Below are 20,815 nucleotides of genomic sequence, written 5' to 3'. Positions count from 1 at the left end.
GCAATGGAACATCATTATCTACCACCTAGTACCACACAGACTTGTCCTTTCTTTTGAAAAGTATGGATGCCTTATCTCGATCTTTGACTAGGTTAGTTACCTCTAGTCTAATGCCTATTGAATATATCCAGGACTACTAAAGGGTCACCAACATAAAGATATATACAGAGGATATAGTTGCTGCAGCCTGACCAGAGTTCACTGCAGTTCAGCATATTCCTATACTGCAGTGACTAGAACATGAATTTCATCATCTTTGTTGTATAATGAAACCTGTGGAGCATTCATGACTAAACAGGATAAGCTATGTGCCAGAATCTCTTTTTTAAAAAAGTGCAGACACGATAAACTCATTCCCACATTTGCTAAACTAAAGGAAGTTATCAAATTACCAGGTGCTCATAAAATTTATCAATTAAGAGTTTCTAAACATGAACTGGCAACAAATATTTTAAAAATCACAGAATTAGAAGCTGAATTATCAAGTACGTTAAATCAAGAATTGCTACAATTGATTACTAATGTCTCAAAAATGCAGATATCAAAGCATCTGAAAAAAGTAACATTAATCTACATAAAAAATACCTTACTTTGTTAAATCGATCCAAGAAAAATACCAACAAATTACTGACCAAAAAATGGGTTGTCAGCTTATCTAGTCGTCCACAGAAGATGAATTAAATGTTCTAGTAAGAGATCATAAATTTGCCATTTCACCTAAATGCATTCCATATTTAGATTTTATACACAACATTGAAAGAAACATCGGCCACCTGTCCAACAATGAAGCCAATAGACTACGTTTTGAAATTGCAAAAATAATCTATGATGCCAAACCTTCGGACTTGAATATCCCACCATCAAAACTGAAAGCTCTTACCTCCTTAAAACGTAATAGAAACATAATCTTCACCAGAGCTGACAAGGGAAATACCACTGTTGTCCTAGATACCAATTTGTATGACAGAAAAATGAATTTATTACTCCAAGATTGAAATACATACACTCAACTTGATTATGATCCTACAAAAAGACAGCTCAAGAAACTAGATAAAGCCCCTACCCTAGATCAAGAAACAATAAAAAAAAAAAAAAAACTCAGGACATACCATGCTAGGCCTCCTAGAATATACAGTTTACCTAAACTTCATAAGAATAATATTCCACTCAGATCCATCATAATTCTATTAGCAGCCTGACTTACAAATTATCAAGTTTTTTATCTAACCTTCTCCGTCCTCTCATAGGCCACTCAGCCTCATCAATTAAAAATTCCACAGAGTTTCATGCAAAAATTAAAGACATTCAACTGTTGGAAACTGACATGTTAATTAGCTTCAACATTGTTTCTCTCTTCACTTAAGGAAACGATAGACCTACTAACTCAAAAATTTCCATCTGATATTGTTGAATTATTCAAATTTGTTATCACATCTGAATACTTCACTTGGAAAGAGAAAATTTACAAGCAAGAGGAAGGAATAGCAATGGGGTCTCCCTTATCACCAAACTTAGCCAACCTTTTTCTAAAACACCATGAAGAAAAAATTTTCCCATTTAATCCTAAACCAAAAATCTGGCTACGATATGTCGATGACGTCTTTGCTGTCTGGGGGTCACTCTGAACAAGAACTACACTTGTTTCTAGATAAAATCAACCTTCTTCATCCTCACATCAAATTCACGCTAGAAAAAATAGTTCTATCTCCACTTCTGTCTATCGTAAGCTGACATTTTCAGGTCACTACATTCACAATTCTTCAGCTCATCATCATCCATCTCAAAAATTTGGCATTATCAAACCCTTAGTAACAAGAGCACACAGACTCTGCTCCTCCAAAGAATCTTTAAACCAAGAATTGGAAACAATCAAAAATACAGCAATACAAAATAGATAAAACCCAAAAACAACTCAAAAAAATCATCAGTCACTTCCCTACACATCAACCTAGACAAGATCAAGCCTGTAGGATTCCCATACCTTATGTCAAAGGCATTTCCGAAAGTTTTTTTCAAAAATTATGAAGAAATATAAATTTGCTGCTACCTACAAACCAATCAACCAGATCCATAATTAGTTACCTTCTCCTAAAGACAAACTCTCACCTTTGATGCTACCCGGTGTGTATGAGGTCCCATATTCCCGTAAATTGTCTTACTAAAGGGCAGACAGGTAGATCCATTAGCAAACGCATTTTGGAACATCAAGATTGAAATATCAAACCACCGTCTTATCAAAGCACTGAAATCTGACCTCGCACAACATGGAATTGAAAATCCAAACCATAGGATCCATTGGAAAAAGACCAAAGTTCTACATATATCTTTATATAAACATGAACGTTTATATAAAGAAAGTGCTGAAGCCCTACGTCACAGACCCAATTTAAACCATAATGATATTCTTACTATTTACTATCCATAAAGTTTGGGAAATTGTCATCCTAAATTGTGTAAAATAATTTTATATGTGTTATCTCATTTTAATGTAACCCTCTTTTTTTTTCCAGATATATATTTTAATTTAATTCTATAACATGCTACTGCATGCATAGAGGGATTCCATTGTAAGCATGTGCCCTAACTGTATGTGATTCCTAGTATTGTTTGAATTAACCGTACTGAAGATGTCCTATGATACTTAGGATGAAACATTTACTTATTAAAAAATCTTATTACAGTGGTTACGTGTGTATGTTCAGTCATGAATTCCATCATCGTTTTAACAATGAAATCAACAAAATATATCTTGACTATCTCAAGAAAGATAGCATTATCTCCCCTCCCTTTTAGGTCACAATTTCTAAGTTTTCTCATTATACACATCCTTGACATTCTGCTTCCCTGAGGAAATGCATGCTATACTTCTGGCAAATTATCTGAGAATCCACACTGCTTAATTTGTTAATATACATTTATACAGCTCTAGGATGCATCATCTCAGCTGTGACTTGTTCTAGAGCTGTTTCTTCTAGTATGTACTCAGACCTTTGGTTGTAACACCTGGAAAGATAAATACTGAGATATACAACACTTATAGATGACTCTTTCTTTTAAGGTTACACGGTGATCAGTATTCATATTTATGAATTTAGAGACATAAAACACGTGTTGAAATGATTATTTTACTAATTATTAATAAAATAACACTTGACGTTTCGACCCCTGTATTGAGGTCATCATCAGAAGGATACATGCGTATAGGGAACCAAGCTACATGCTCTTGCACTCTATACCGGTAACTTAAATCTACGCTGTTAATTAATCTTTTTCTTAGCCTGACCTCTAGTGATAATTAAATAAAATAAAATAAAAATTGAAAAAATAAATTAATTAAAAAAATTAAATAATTTTTTTATTTATTTTTTCAATGTTTAATTTTATTTAATTATTTTATTAATAATTAGTAAAATAATCATTTCTTCAATACATGTGTTTTGTGTCCCTAAATTCGTAAATATGAACACTTATAGATAATACAATGTTCCCTAAATAACTGCATTTTTACATGACAGACCTATGTCTCTTTCAACATGATTTTACACAGCAGCTGCTACTATGGCAGAGTTTGTAGAAAACATGAGAAAACCTGACTAGCCTGCACAGTCTCAATATCAATTGAATAAAACAGCTATAGGACAAGATGGAATCCAACAACAGTATTCATGTTTTATTCATGTTTCAAAGAATATAAGACTGGAAGGACCATCACACTATTGAAAATCACTTTGAATTTTAGTGACTATGCAATTTAGATTTTTCTGAAATACTGAGCAAGCCCATTACTTATTTCAACATTGGATATAAGTGGAAGCACACAGAATCATAATCAGACAACTGAATATGTACACAGATGAAACGTATAATGAATACAATACATATTTATATGTTCCTCATATAATTAGAACATATTTGAAAATTCTCTAACTTTCATTGATAAGCTTTAATTGCCTTAATTTCTAAACAGTTTTTTTTAATGTTTTTCATTTTTAGTATGCTTTTTTATACAGTACAAAGCTGCCCAGTTTTGTACTGTATTTTGTACTAGACCTGCAGAGAAATTTTATATAAATGTGTACTATGAAAATAGTTTGTCCCCACTCTTTAGATTATAGGCACAAATTTGAAAAACCTCATGTAATGAGGATGCTATTGGCTGTGTGTAGGAAGTTGCTCTAAGGAACAAAAGCAATTTAAAGAAGAAATTCAGTAGGCTATTATGTGATTGGGGGGGGGGGAAAGAAACATAGAAAGAAAGAAATAAGTAGGGGAGTGAGGGGCAGGTTTTTTTCGTGCAGAGTTGTGAATGATTAGAATGCCTTGCCTGAGAGTGTGGTGTCTGCAAGGAGTTTGAATGTGTTCAAGGAACGGTATGATGAGCTGTGTGTGTGTGTGTGTGTGTGTGTGTGTGTGAGATAGAAGGACCTCCCAGATGAGTCTGACTTCATGAGGTCTTGGGATAATAATAATAACTTGATGGAACATGTAGCATAATTCCAGATAACAGTAATGGACTGATTTCCATTTTATGATTTGAAAGTTAAATGCAAGAATTTAAAATGATACATCCACACCATGGATAAGAATGTAGTTTGTAAATCTACCAGCATTATGAGCATGTTCACTAATAAACAGTATTTGTCTATATCATCTGTTTGAAGTCATTTACCAATTTTTTCTAAGGCAATATACGCGAGATGCTTACATAGCCTTGTGGTAACTTGATGCTAGACTTGAAGAAACCTTTCAAGGTTTGATTTTACTTATAAAAATTTTCTATTTTTTTTTTATTTTTTATATATAATCGGTGCCTGGATCAATTTTTGGTAAGTATGTAGTAGAAACCTATTATATCTCAAAATAAGAATAAGAAACCTATGTTAAAATTCTGTGCAACTTGAAAAAAATCAGCTGTCAAAGACATGCAATATTCACAAAAATAATAGTCCAAATTACAAACAAAGGAAGCAAGTTGTCTGCCATATTCTCATCATAGTATTATTGTCTGCCACATTCTCATTAGTAGGTGGAAAATCAACTATTGTTGATTTTCCACCTACTACAACAACATCATCATATACAGCAATAATCAAAGACAAGAAAGAAGCATATAAACAGTGGATAAACACAAAATTACCAGAAGGAAAAATTAATTATAAATATCAAAGAACAAAAGCAAAAAAGCATGCTGAAAAAAGAATAGAGAAATATGGGATAACTTCAGAGCAAAATTGAAAAGTGATCTTACAATGAAAAGACCAAATACATACAATCTAAGAAATATGAACAGGAAGGTAAAAGAAAAAGTGAAACTTGAAATAAGAGAAAACTTGGACTTCTTCCAAAACTTATGGCAAGACAGTAACAAATCTAAAATATATAATGCTAGTCATTAACTATACAGTGAAAGAAATAACATTACAAAAAATCCAACAAGCAATACAGCAAAGCAAGGCAAATCAGGAAAATACCCTGGAGAAGATGGAATAAATACAGAACTTATAAAATATGCAAGCATCCTATTCATCAAACGACTTTTAAAGTTATTTAACAATATCGGGCAGCAAGAAAAAATCCCAGAAAGTTGGAATAAGGCATTTATTATCCCAACATATAAAAAAGGTGATAAGTGCAACTGTGAAAACTACAGAGGAATAAGTCTCCTGGATACTGGTTATAAGTTATATGCACGAATACTAACTTCAAAACCTATATGTAGAAGATAAACTTTGTGAAGAACAAAATGGCCTCCAAAAAAGGGTGATCATGCATTGACCCAGCTTCTACATCAAACATATTCATGGAAAAATATTATGAATACAACATAGAAACACACACAGCATTTGTAGATTACCAGAAAGCCTTTGACAGAGTTTTAAGGAACAAATTGTGGACCGTATCAAGAATCTAAACATTACAAATCAGATTCTTGCTGCAAAAAACTAACAATTATCAAAACAACCAAATATTGTAAGAATCAGTGAAAACGTTATAGAATGGAAATCAATAATTAGAGGGGGTCCATCATGGATGCTCAATGTCACCACTCTTATTTAATATCTATATAGATGAAACAGTGAAGAAATGGAAGAAAATATCAAACAGGTATTTCAACTAGATCATGGAACTATACTTAATACTCTTTACTCTTTTGTTTGCAGATGACCAGATAATCATAGCAAAAAGTGAAGATGAACTCCAAAAATCAATATATGCCTTAAACATAAGTGCAAAAAATGTAAATACAAATATCAACAGACAAAACAAAAATCATGGCTTTTAAAGAACTATCTCCAGTCAGAAGTAAAATCATGATTGAAAATAAAATTTTAGAACAAATTAACTGCTTCAAATACCTTCGATGTGCTGTATCATATACAAAAGAAGCTGACATCGACATCACAATTTCAAATTTTCTAAAGATAACAGGAATGATCAATAATGTTTTCAAATCTAACCAAGTTCAAAAGCATACAAGAATAAGAGTCTATAAAGTTTTGGAAAGGCCTTCTCTACTGTACAGAAGTGAATTCTGGACACTATAAAAACACTGGTGAGGCCTGGTGTGGCACATCACCAAGCATCAAAATGACCATACGGCATCTGTGGATGCCCAGTGAACATATGGAAATGAAATTCCTGCAAAGGTCAGTAGGCTATACTCTCTGGGATGAAAAAAAAAAAAAAAAAAGCACAGAAATACATAAAAAACTAAAAAGAGACTTGGTATTGGACAAAGTATATGAATACTGAAAGAAGTGGATTGAACACATCAAAAGAATGGACAGTTCAAGACGACCTAAAAACATACTCCGATACCACCCAGTTGGAGGATATAGAAGTGAGGGATGACCAAGGAAAAGATGGAATGAGACTGGAACTAAATTCCTAAAAGGATGATGATGAAATAAACTATCCCAGTACATCAAAGGGATGGAATCCAAGTACCCACTAATTTCCTTAAGTTATAGATAAAAGATTTCTGACTACACTCTTTGGAGAATAAAATGGAATTACAGGGTTTAATGATTTACTTGGTGTTATACACAATATTCAAACAACTGTATATTTATTACCACTTTAAGGTTATTTGGGCAATCAGCACCGTAGTATAGCAAGTTCCTTAGAGGTAATAGTAAAGAAATAACCAGAAATACTGATTTACTATAAACTTATACAGTAACTGTAATTTATTTACTTTTATTTTCTTAAAGGATATTTTTTTTAAAAAAATGCATCCTTTAGAGTGGCTTAGTTTCACAAGCAAGACTATAGTCCTATTATGTTTCAAACTACTCATTAGCATACTCCTTTCTTCATTCTTGGTTTTTCTTTAATCTCAAAACAAATTTTTCAATTAGTTATGTATGATTTTTCTCAAGATATACCAAAATTTTATCAATAATCACTGACCAGTGGAAAACCGAATGGAACACTAAATATAATCTTATAATATTCAGATTCACAAGATTACGAATGAAATGTTTCACTACAAAAGATTGTCCCCACAACTGTACACCAAGGTTCCCTTTAGGTATGTACCAAGGGAGATTAAGATCACCATCTGCCAATGTCATTATGTATTAATTAAAAATAAATACTTAAAAAAAATAAGCTAACGTCTTTTATTCTCATATATAGGGAGTAAGCGAGGCCATTTTAGCCCTATCTAACTTTTAAAAATAAATAATGTAAACGAATATTAGCTCAAGAGCCAAAAGCATCTGACATGGCATGGGAATCTATTTACCTGGTGATTAATGATGCAAAAAATGCAACAGTTATTACAGTGATAAAACCTTACAATTATGTAGAAACACGATACTTTTCCTTTCTCAATATTAATCTAATGCATTAACCACGAATATTGAACTGATCTGTACAGTACACTTTGATTCGCTGATCTATAAACGTACGCATTAAACACACCTTTATTCCGGTTTTGTAATAAATTTAGTTCGACTTTGTTTAGTGCTAGAATTTATAGCCATAAAGTTACAAATATGCTGGAGATCCCGAGCACCGAAATATTATTAAATGAAAATTTTCCGATCCACTAATATCCGGGGGCATTCTCTTTAGAACTGCATAATGTATTGCCATCGACTACAGTATCAAATATTATAGGTCTTGTATAACAAGTAAGGATTCGGCCTAAAACATTATATGCATCTGACAATACACAATGATTACACAAACGTATACACATACACGAGGGGAAAGGGGGGGGAAGGGAAGGGAAGATATGGAGATCAAAAACTGTAAATTACTTCAATCGTAAGTAAGTTTTGTAATAGCAGTTTGCATAAATATTCCTATATAAACTCCAACATACTGATAATCTTCCACTTTCTTTGGTATTCCGTTAATTTCGTGAATTAAATAGAAAACTAACAAACACTTAAAGCACTAGATATAATAACACGCACTTAATTAAAAGGCACAACGCCGAGCGGATTCCGTTTGAGTTAACGAATCATTGAGGAACCCTACCCTATTTCTACTCTCGATAGCATTCAATATTAATTCAACTATCCACATGACCTAGCTGACGATTAATATCAAGCATTCGCTAGAGCTGTGGAGAAAACCCAAGAAATAAAGTATTGTTCAAGATTGCTAAAATAATAATAAAGTCGAGAGAAGAGAGTAAACCTGAAGACATCAGTGTTTAATAATTACAATGCACAAATTGTAAATTTTGTGGTAAGAGAAATTGAAATCGATATTCATAGCATGTCATTTTAAAAAATACGGCAGTTACTTATTACCAAAAGTATTGCATAAGTTGTCACAAATATGCCTTACATATGGATATGGAAATGTTTCACAAAATGAATAAATATTTAATCAAAATTCAAACAAAAGATAAAAGTAACTTTGCATTATAGTGTAATTACAATATTTGTTAATAATTATAATAATAGTTGTTGCTCTTGTTGCCAATTGGAAGAACAGAGGAACATTCGGCCTTCGATTGGAAAAGGCCTCTGTTCGATTCAATTTGTGACGAGGGGATTCCTTATATGGGCTTTTTCAATTGAAGGTAAGTTAGCCGATCTCATACGGAGGTAGCAGAGTTTTTTTTTCACCCCACGTACAAACAAATCGGTCTTCAGAACACACGCAATTTACAGACAAAAAATACTGTTGTTGGTGATGATGGGCGGTGAGAGTAGTGTCGTCGTAGGAGAATTAAATAGTAGTGGAGAAGGTCAGATGTACAGGAAAACCTTGCTTAACGAGAATCCATCAAATAATGCGCGCTAAGCGAAATCGGGTTAATCGAATACAATAAACAATAGGAATAATTATAATTCATCCATGTTTGCGTAAATTTGGGGGAAAATTACAGTATAAGCTATATTGGAGGATAAAATCATCAAAGTTAATAAAAATCAATTGCTTAAATTTTTATTTAATGTCTAAACATTTCATTGGGAATATGGAAAAGAACTGTTTGATTCTGATGATCTGATCGCACAGACGCACCAGATATACAAATTACGGATAGTGAACCAATTACATATGAAGAAATAGAATATGCTCTAAGTCAAATGAAATCAGGTAAAACACCAGGCCCTGACCAGATCCCTATCGAATTCTTAAAGAAAGCAAATGAAAACACACTTAATGACCTAAAGGTTATCTTTAATAACATCTATGAGACAGGATACATCCCTGATGATCTAAGACAGGAGTCTCAAACTCAATTGGACGGCGGGCCATTTGCTATAAAAGTGTAACTCAAGTGGGCAGCAAAAAAAATCGACTAAAAAAACCTGCACTAATTAGAATCGAAGGGAAGGGGGAAAATGAGTATAAATAAATTGGAAAATTAATAACAAAAATTTTATTTATTCTAAGTCATTACAAAACACAAAAAATAGTATAATGATTATGACAACTCAAAAAAATAATAATATAAAGAATATTTTTATTATATTAATATTTACAATACATTAATTAACCCGAAATTAAATAAATTAAACCGAAATTAAATTTTATTTTAATAAATATTCCAATATATATGGGGAGTAGGCGAGGCCGTTTTTAGCCCTATCTAGCTTTTGGAGACTGAGTGTGCAGTTCAATCTCCACTGGTACCCAATCAGAGATAGCTGGTCCAAGGTTATCGCTAATTAAGTGGCACGCAGTGAAGAGTGACGGCTCAACAAGTGCCGCCATCTCGTGGTCTCTAACCCTAACTCTCGTATATTTTTAATGTCTGAAATAATGAGGGGTTCTACAATCAATTTTCTTGAGTTTACGGGACGAAAAACCCGAGTTTCCAAGAGAAAAGACTCGTTTGCCCATGCCAGAGTTCGACTAACTCTGGCATGGGCAAAAGGGAACCGGTCGGAAAAATGCTTAGAAAAATTTCCTCTAGTCGCCGACTAGACTCGAAATCAAGTCTTCCTTCGTGCGGCCAAGCGCCGTGGTATGCAAACGCCACATCCACAGAGCTACACAGACACCTTTTTTTAAATGTTACTGAAAATATTTTGGAGAAAAATAATATTTTCGGGTTAATATATATATATATTATAAAGAGATTTAATGACTAAAACCGAGAATAATTGTAAGACTTTAATGATATATAACACAGCTAGTTTCTTCGGCTTTTGACAGCTTTCATGTCTTCTAAAAACAGGAAACAGCAATAAAACACTGAAGTTTAAAACTGAGAAGCACAGGAAAATTGCAGTACATAATTGACATGAAAAAACATTGGATTTACATTTAAGTTGTTCTTTCAAACGTGGCATTGTTTGTTGAGTGCGTGCATACAGACTCTCGTGAACGCCAGTACTGAACAACAGTTGAGTGGCTATCAGGGATGTTGTAGCTCAAATTGTTATTTAAATGTTCACGATAAAGGATGATTTCTCTGGACTCCACAATTTTTCTTTCAAACTCATCATGGCAACGAAAGATGTTTTCGGATCTATCCCAGCATATTGAATAACCCTGGTGTTCATCATCAGGATTGTTCAAGAAAAGAACATACCTAGACAAGGCACTGGCATGTGTTCTTTTCTAATGGATGTCTCTCTTGTGTTCCTCCATACGTAATTCAATAGATTTATTTGTGTGACCAAAATACGGGATATTTCAATCACACATATCTTATATACGCCAGGATATTTCAGTTTATGTATTTCAGGATGTTTCAGATTTCGACTTTGTTTAGTGCCAGAATGCGGTTCATAGCCATAAAGTTACAAATATGCTGGATATCCCGAGAACCGAATTATTATTAAATGAAAATTTAATAATAAAAGATGAGGCTTTGAATAGCTTACTAGCGAGCTGATTTTTGGAAAGGTAGTGAATAAATAAGATCCTGATTTTGTACTTCTTAAGAACTTCAGCTAATTTTTTGGAAAATGAACTGATGTATGAGATGGAGATGGTTATTTAAACCTTAATGTTGGTTATTTCTTTAGTGCTGTGGCTAGGAGGATTTAGAAGAAATTTTTTCAAGGTTTTATCAGAATATCCATTTTGTCTAAAGACATGTGAGAGGTAATTAATTTCTTTTTGAAGTTCACCTGGGTTATTCAGAAAAGAGCATGCTCTATGACCCAAGGTAGAAATAGTTCCAAGTTTTTGTGGAGGAAAATGATGGGACTAACTGTGAAGATATCTATTAGTTTGCATAGGCTTTCTATACATTGAGATTCTAAATTTTCCAGAGCAGCGTGAAAGTTTTATATCCAGGAATGGTAGGGAATTGTCATATTCAAGTTCGACTGTAAATTTTATATTAGGATGCTTATTATTGAGATGATTAAGAAAATCCATGAGAGAGTTCTGGCCGTGACTCCAAATAATAAAAATGTCATCCACATAGCGTTTCCAAAGTTTTGGTTTAAACGAGAAGGATGATATAGCTTTTCTTTCAAAATCCTCCAAGTAAATGCTCGCAAGAATAGGAGATAAAGGGTTGCCCATCGCTAGACCTTGGTTTTGTTTGTAGGAGGTGTCTTGATACCAGACTTAATGCAATGGGTCAGTAAAGCAAACATTTTTTTGAAACAAAATCTATATCATCCTTCTCATTTAAACCAAAAACTTAATGAAACTCTTGCAAATAATACAATAAACATGAATGAACTGTTTGATGAAGTGATGATTGCAAAAGCTTTTTGGTCGGCAAACTATGACATTTTGAAAAATACAAGTTGCGAAGAAAAATGGATACAACTATTCAGTCATTTCAAAGAAAAGAACATTTCATTGCCCAATCTTGTCGAAATTATAGAATACATTTTCAGCCTGCCAGGCACATCTTCACCTGTTGAAAGGATATTCTAAATAATGAATAACATATGGTCTGAAGAAAGAGGTAGAATGTCTGAGTCAACAGTAAAAGCTGTATTGAGCTGCAAACTTAATAGTGAACTAAATTGTGGTGAATTTTTCGACGCGATTAAAAATAACAAAGAATTTTTAAAGAAAGATCACGCTGGTGATAAATATTAATAACTTTTTAATAATAAGTTATGTTCAACTAAGAGTAATTAAAAATTATTACTACGAAATGTTTTTTTGTTAACCACTCCGTTATTTAGCCTTTTGAATCACAGAAGGCGTTACTTTCTGTTTTGAGAAAACTCTGAAAAATGTCCCGGTTTGATAAAAAAAATTTATGGTAAGTCTAATTATTATTATTAACAATTTTTATAGAAATGTTTGAATAAAAACGCACAAAACTAGACCAGTGCACGATACTATTGCAAGTGAAAATAAAAAAGAATAATATTAGGGACTCTCTCACTGCTAGGTTGTCGTTGAATCGGGCGCACTGAACTTCAAATATCACTAATTGATAACTGATAACTTCTGTGGCTTGATGGACCTCAATCCCATGGATTATTATCCCTTCATCTCTATAAAAATGGCTTAAATTAATGAGAATTTATCGAGCACCTGGCTCACCCATTTTAGGGCAGTGTGGGAGTCTGTACCGATAAGCAGAGCCGCTTTCGGACGCTTGTGTTTCCACCTATCATTTTCATCGTAGTTAGATAACTCTCGAATGAGTTGATTGGGATGACTAGCTGCTTTGGTGAAATATGTAATGGCAGTGTCACGGAGAAACATGTGAATATCAGGAATGGCAGCGTCTCGGTGGAGGAGAGTAGTCCTGACAAACCACGGAGCATTGAATATCATACGGAGACATTTGTTCTTGATGACCTGTAGCTTTTTGATGTTGCTAGGAGGGGTGTGACCCCAAGCCAGTGATCCATAACTTAATGTGGGTCTAATGATTGTTTTGTAGATCTGTAGTTTGTTTTCTGTGCTGACGGCTTCTTCGGTTGAGAAGAGAGTAAAGTTTCATAATTGCAAAGTTTGCCTTGCTGCAGGTATAGTCGATGTGAGAGTTAAAGTTGAGGCGGATGTCTAGTTGAATACCTAAATATTTGGTGCTGGATTTCCATAAAATAGTTGTGTTGAAAAGTTTGACTTCTCCGTAGTGGGATGCCTTCCGTCTTGTGAAGAGAATGGCAGTACTTTTGTCGGCATTCACAGCTATTCTCCATTTCCTGAGCCATTTTCCAGGTTTGTTGCTGCGGTCTGCAAGCGCTGTGTAGCTAAGTTCGGCCTGAGAGATCTACTCAAAATTGGCATGTCATCCGCATAGCAAGCTGTGGTGGTTGATATCATGTTAGGGGCGTCAGCAACGAAGATGTTAAAAAGCAGCGGAGAGAGCAACGAGCCTTGAGAAACACCTGCAGTGATTCTTGTCAAAGAAGGTTTGAGTCCTCTTAACTTGACCTGAAATTTCCGGTTTTTTAGAAAGGAGTCGATAAGTTTGATAAGGTAGAGCAGAACTTTGGCCATAAATAATTTATAGATGAGACCTTTGTGCCAAACCCTATCAAAGGCTTTTGCTACATCCAGAAAAACAGCTCCTGCATGTTGTCACCAATTGAATCCAGTAGTGATAAATTCGACCAGACTGTGAACTTGTTGTAGTACTGTGTCCGGTTCGAAACCCAAACTGCTCTTTCGGTATTGTGTTGTTATTGTTCACCACATCTTGAAGTGTTGAACAAAACTGTAATCTTTCTTGGGAAAAGATTACAGTTTTTCTGTAATCTTTTCCCAAGGATGAAAGGAGACTGATGGGTCTGTAACTTTGCGGTAACTGAGGCGCTTTTCCCGGCTTATGAATGAGGATTATATCTGCTTGTTTTCATCGGGTTGGAAAATAGTTTAGTCTGAGTATTGCATTTATGATTGCAACCAAGTGCATGACAGCTTTGTGCGGAAGGGCCTTGATTGTTTTGTTGTTAATTTCATCTGGGCCAGGGGCTTTTTTGTTGTTAAGCTTCCCAATGATTGAGTAGACCTCTTTAGGCGAGGTGGGACAGATATTTACACAGTTTTTAGGCTGCTGGAGCGCAGTATGGACTCGACGGTAAATTTTCTCTATGAAGACCAAATCCGCATGTGCATAATTAGGACTGCACTGAAGATGAAGCGCTTCGGCGAGGGCTTCTGCCTTTTCATCATCCCTATAAACTATACCTCTTTCTCCATGAATGGAGTGGATATTGGAACGGTCCGTATGGATAGCCTTTGCCAACTTCCACAAGGAGTTATCTTCAGTTTTCAGGGAACAAAGTTTAAAAAGCAGATAGCGTGTTATGAAAGTGACGTCTGATTTTATTTTTGTTTTTGATTAGAGCAAGGATTTCTTCTGGAAGTAGGTTCACTTGAGCTGGAGTGGAAATAGAAGAGGCTGCAGTTAAGCTAGTTTGAATTTTTCTTTCCAGGTTGTTGACTGCTGCGTCAATTTCTTCACAGGTGGAGATATTCAGCACTGAATCCATGATAGTGTTGACTGTAGCCTTGAATTTTGTGAAATTAGTAAATGACTGACTGACTGGGAATAAGTTCCGGATCCTCTCCCAGTTTTAGAAGTATTGGGTTGTGGTCCGTACTGAGGTCGTTAACTACTTGCAGCTGGAATTGATGAGATGTGTTTTTGAATATGGCTATATCTAATACATCGGGCCTGCCATGAGTTCAATAGTGTGTTGGTTCAATCGGGCCTGCGATGATAATATTCTCAGCTTAGCAAAATTTGAAAGGACTTTTCAGTTGTAATTGGTACACCTGCTATTCCATAAGGGATGTTTTGAGTTTAGATCACTTGCTGCTATTGTTGCTTCCGTTGTGTCAAGCAGCTGAGAAAGATCAGAGGAGAGCAGAGTTCTGCCTGGAGGGTTATAAACAGAATATATTTTTAAGTTGCCTGCATTAATGGTGTAAATTTCTATGCCAGTTTTTTGCAGATTACTTGTAGGAATCTTTTTTATCTCATTATAACCGGTGTTTTTCTTGATAAAGATTGCAGTATACCTCCACCTCTGGCATTGGGTCTATTATTTCTAATTAACGAGTAATTTCTTAGCTTGGGATTATCACAGGGCTGCAGATGGGTCTGATTAATTAATAGGATATCAATTTTGTAGTGGGTAGCAAATTCTTGGAATTCTAGAATGTTGTTGATGAATCCATTAGCATTCCAGAAGGCAACCTGTATAGAATTTATTGGGATGGCCGAATAATCCATTAATCAACGAGAATATGACTTGGGTATTTTTCAGAAATCTGTTTGTGTCAGCCTGGTTTGGATTTGATTTGCTAAAAGCTGATAGTATTTCTCCCAAAGTGGCAGCAAGCATTGCAGTAGAGTTTTGGCTGCTTGGTGGGGTTTCTGCTGATTTGTTGCATGAGGAAACTACAGAGGCATATGATTTATCAGGTGAAATAGCCAGCACTTTAATTTCCGATTTAAGGTGTGTAACTCGCTTCTGAGTGGGCGGGGTTACTGCCTCTCTAGTCCTTATCAGGTTCGATGGGTGGAGTGAACAGCGCTTGTAATTAGCTGGATGTGGGCCGCCATAGTTGGCACTCTGAGCAGGAGTGGTTCTTGGTTTGGCACATGTGTGCGAGGGATGATTATTTCCGCACTTCACATTTGTATTCCGCCCTACAAAGTTTCTGCGCATGACCATACTTTTGACAGCGATGGCATTGTCCGGCGGATGTCTTCCTTCTGAGGGGTTCAGTCTTGATAACCAAGTTACAGACAGTTGTAAGGTCATAAATCTCTCGTTGATCTTTACTGATCTCTACCAAAGACCAGAGGCATGGGCCGCTTATCCGCTCTGTACATGCGCGATATTTTTATTAGTGTTAATCCTTGCGATTTGAGATCAGTGGCTATTTCTTCAGATGGTATGGTTTCTATCAAACCTCTGATTACCACCTTGAGGTTGTTCACTTTTAAGTTGAAAAGTGTGATATGGGACTTTCAATTCATCTAAATGTCTGGTGAGCAGACGGTAGTCCGATTCACCTTCAGGCTGAATCCAGACTCCTTCATCGGTGTTCTTTGCTGAGTTGAATTTAATGTTCTTGTTTTTCATCAACTCAGTGATTGATGACCATTTTTGTTTGGATCGTAAGATCACTAGTGGAATTCTCTCTTTATACTGAGCCACTGTATCCATCTCCACCACTCCCGCAGCCTGTGCTGCAGTATCCATTGGTGTTGCTCTCTCTGTGGTCCGAGGTAGCATTTCAGGTTCTATAGACTCCTTCTTTCGCTTCTTCCTACTGACTACTTGGAAGTCGTCATTATCGTCTAGTGTGTGAATATCAGCTGATGTGGCATTTTCTTTGCTGGAATCTTGAAGAGGGTGAGGGGATTGGCAGTCCTCTGATTCATTCTCTTCTATTTGGTGAATTGCTACCTTTCCTGGCCATTTCCTTTGCAGCAGCCCTCCTACATGTTTGAAGATTGCCAATAGCTGCTTGAAGTCGAACTCATCATATGGGGAGCTCATAATTTGGCCTGAGAGAAATTAGCGGTTTTCGGGTTTCCCGAGTAATCCTGTAGACTGAGAGTCTACTAGCTAATCCCGTACAGCTAGAGTAATCGTCTGCTAGCAAAATGTTAACTTATTATAGGTGACTATTCTAAAAACAAGGAAAAAGCAGTTTCGGGAACTTACTTGGACACAGTGCAGAGACCTACCTCCCTAAAATACCATTCATCCACCACTGATCCTCATTGCGGGTGGGGCCTGGCGGCCATCAGACCTCTGCATATTTCATACAGAAGGAGAGATAGTAAGTCTCGAACTGTGTTAGTTCCAGTGCAATGCAAGCTTCCCGAAAAACCTTATATAAAATTCAACTAGGCAGAGTCTAAAGGAATACGTCCGATCACAATGAATCACGCCCATAGCAGGCAATTATAAACTCATAGCTGGATATCCATGAGTGCGTATGATGCGCGTCACGTGAACAGCTGGTAGCCAATAGAATTCAACTTTTTCAGGACGCTACCAGCAGCGTGCTATAAATTAACAATGAAAGCATAAATATAGTTTGATTGATGAGGATGATTTTTAACGGTGAGATAGTGCGATTTCGTGTTTTAATTATGAGTTTTGGAATTGGTTTCTAATGTAGTTAAACGTATTTCACGCGTATCTTTAGTCAGTGAGTTCAGTAACCAGTATCTGCAAGACTCAATAGTACACGAGTGCTTCTGGTTATTAAAACTAAACACACACACAGGTAAGTGAACTCTATGTATAAGAGTGCAATTCGCTAGGCCTAAACCGCCATTGCTGGCATATTGTACTAAATACTTCACAATGTGCTAAGAAGAAGTTGATGCTTATATTAAATCGCTCAGAACCAAAGGATGTCTGATTAGCATTCTCAAAAAGATACTGAAATGAATTGAAAATGATTGGCCCGGCAGTCTTAATTTCTACTCCTTGCCACCTAAACTCGAAGAGTGCGAAGACACCCCTCCCCCCAGACTGAGGAGAAACCCGATTTCGTGATTTCCCCTTCTACAGAATACGATGAAAATCGGGCTCGCAAGAAACGTAAAACCTCTGACATTATACCTCTCATGGATTTAGGTATGGAAGAGGATACTCCCAGTCTTGATCTCACAGCCACCCCCAAAGAGAGGGTACCCCCGATTGTCCTCCGGGAAAAAAGAAAGTGGACACAATTGAGGGCCATCATGTCTAACCTACAGATACAGTATGTCTCGGCTAAAAATAAGGATGATGGCGTTAGGATTCATCCTGCTACAGTGACAGACTTTAAAAAACAAACAAAAGAACTGGATTCATATAATATCTAATACCATACATTCTCTCTTGGTTCGGAACGAAATTTGAAGGTGGTCCTGTGGGGACTCTCAGAGGATATAACCTCTGACAAAATAGAGGCCGACCTCCGCCTCCCGGACCTGCCACCCATCAAGGTCAGAAGGATGACTAAAGCAGACAAAACACCCATGCCTCTAGTTTTAATAGAGATACATCAAGTCTATAAAAACATCTATGACCTCAAATCAGTATGTAGTCTCCGAATCACCCCAGATCCTTTGAGAAAGAGGTCTTCAACTGGGCAATGCCATAGATGTCAAAGATTCGGTCATGCTCACAGACTCTGAAAGGCAGAGTTCAAATGCCTGAAGTGTGCAAAAAAGTCACCTTACCAACACATGCACAAAGCCAAAAACTATTCCGGCAAAATGCGCCAACTGCGGCGGTCCTCAAACTGCCAATTATAGAGGTTGTACCCCAAACCCGAAAAACAGTTGGAAGCAGGCAGATCTCTTCCTCCTCCAGCAGAGGAAGATAGAGACCAGAACCGCCCAACAGTCACCCATGGACAACCAAAAACCCTCAGAAATCCATCCTCTGCAACCAGAGATCTCTACAGAATCAGACAAAGACATAGTTCGTACAATAAAGTCAACCCAGGAAAAGATTCAACCAGCGCCACTATCAAATTTGACAGCTATTATCACCGCCTCTGTAGCAAATATGCTGCTGGACTTTAGTAGATCCAACCCCTCACCTTCCTCTACCTAAAGCTTCCAAAAGGATACACAAACTATCATTTCAGCACTCACTAATGAACAATAATAAATTAAAACCAGACTCCTTAGAGATCATCGCGTGGAATGCAACCGGCCTGAGGAGTAAGATCTTAGAACTCCAGAACTTCGCTTCAGCCGGATGTCCTTTACTAAAAGAAACGCACCTAAGACCTTCAGAAAACCCCAAAATTAGGGGATATCAACTGTACAGAGCAGACAGACTGTCCCACAGAGGAGGAAGCACTGCCGTTTTCATTAAAAATTGCATCACTCATCATTCTATAAATATCCCTCTTCCCACTAACCTCGAGGTCACCGGCATTGAGATTCTCACGCGTTCGGCTGGCAAACTAAAAATCTTCGCAGCATATAATCCTCCACAAAAAATATTACTCTCCTCAGATTTGAACGCCATATTGGATACCAGTGAGCCTACCATCATGACTGGAGACTTAAACGCCAAGCATTCAGTCTAGAATAGCCGTTCCACCAACAAAAACGGACACATACTAGAAAACTATGCTGGATTCAACAACCTGCTTTGGTAGGTCCCGCTGAGCCAACCATCACAACACTTATGGTCGCGCTGATGTCTTGGACATAGCATATCAGCCTCCAATACAGTATAATAATTATTAATGATCTATCATCTGACCACAATCCAATACTTATAATTCGGAAACCAAGAAAAACTGCCCCCCCCTCACTCATTCATTCCTTGGGAAAGGCTCTCCAAGGTACTCCCGAAATATATTGGTCCTGTACCCATCATAAAATCCAAAGAGGGAATTGAAACAGCCGTAAAAGATCTAACTGAACAGATTAATGCAGCCTGTGCAACAGTTACTATCTCTGCAACTACCCACAGATCCAACCACTTGCCAGAAGCTATTATGAATCTGATCAGGAAAAAAACCAAAGCAAGGAAAAGATACCACAACACCAGAGCGCCACAAAACAAACGGATCTTAAACAGATTCAACTCCGCAGTGAGAGATGCCCTCACAGCCAATAGAAATCAACGTTGGGAAGAAAAATTGATCTCCACCTCTCCTGATAACCATTTCATATGGAATCTTATCAGAAAGATTAAAAACAAAAATAAACCTCTTTCCCCCTCCAAACAGATTCAAGTCTTATCCACACCGATGCAAATAAAGCTGAAGCAATAGCAAAACATTTAGAAATGGAATGTAAACCTTCATACGATCATTTCGTTTTCAGTTGCATATATAAGATCCACCAACACGTCAGATGTTCACTCAAATCTTCTGTCACATATTCCGTTCAAATTGCACCCACATCACCTGCTGAAATATATGATATAATCAAGAAGTTGAAGAACAAAAGGCCCCCGCACCTGATGGTATCTCCAACAAGGTGATAAAGCTACTACCTCGCAGAGATATTGTGCATCTGACAAATATAATTAACTCCATCCTTCACTTCCTACTGGAAACTGGCTGACATAATGCCAATCCATAAACCTGGAAAAGACCCTTGATTGCCTCAAAGTTACAGACCAATCTGCCTCATCTCAAACCTGGCAAAATTGCCGAGAAAGTAATTCATACCAGACTCCAAGAATCAGTGCACCAACTAAATATCCTTCCTGAGGAGCAGTTTGGCTTTCGCCAATTTCATAGCACTACGCAACAAATATACAGATTAGGGGAATATATCATGACGGGTTTTAACTGGCGTCAATGCACTGGGGCTGTTTTCCTTCACATAGCCAGTGCATTCGATAAGGTTTGGCATTATGGTTTGCTATACAAACTGATATCAACTGGTATACCAATGGGAATCATTCATCTAATCAAGGCATACCTCTACGATAGGCGCATGCAAGTTAGGATGTGTGGGGTA

The 20,815-nt window shown here is 36.5% G+C and overlaps 1 protein-coding gene across 3 annotated transcripts in view; it reads right to left on the bottom strand.

The window, feature by feature from the left end:
- The window catches only part of LOC150106687 (putative protein phosphatase 2C T23F11.1), a 179,244-nt gene extending 170,730 nt beyond the window's left edge, over positions 1-8,514 (bottom strand). The window contains exon 1 of one of the 3 annotated variants that reach the window (XM_090392637.1): positions 8,430-8,514. The gene's annotated coding sequence lies outside the window, so the exon portion shown is untranslated. Of the gene's footprint in view, positions 1-8,270 lie in introns of all 3 variants that reach the window. The other 2 variants (XM_090392635.1, XM_090392636.1) reach the window with 2 other exon arrangements.
- Positions 8,515-20,815: the final 12,301 nt, after the last annotated feature.

Source organism: Typopeltis vanoorti, chromosome 5 (assembly GCF_054136105.1).
Source record: "Typopeltis vanoorti isolate ZY-2024b chromosome 5, IOZ_Tvanoo_1.0, whole genome shotgun sequence".
NCBI lineage: Eukaryota > Metazoa > Arthropoda > Arachnida > Uropygi > Thelyphonidae > Typopeltis > Typopeltis vanoorti.
This window is presented reverse-complemented; position numbering and strand designations above follow the sequence as displayed.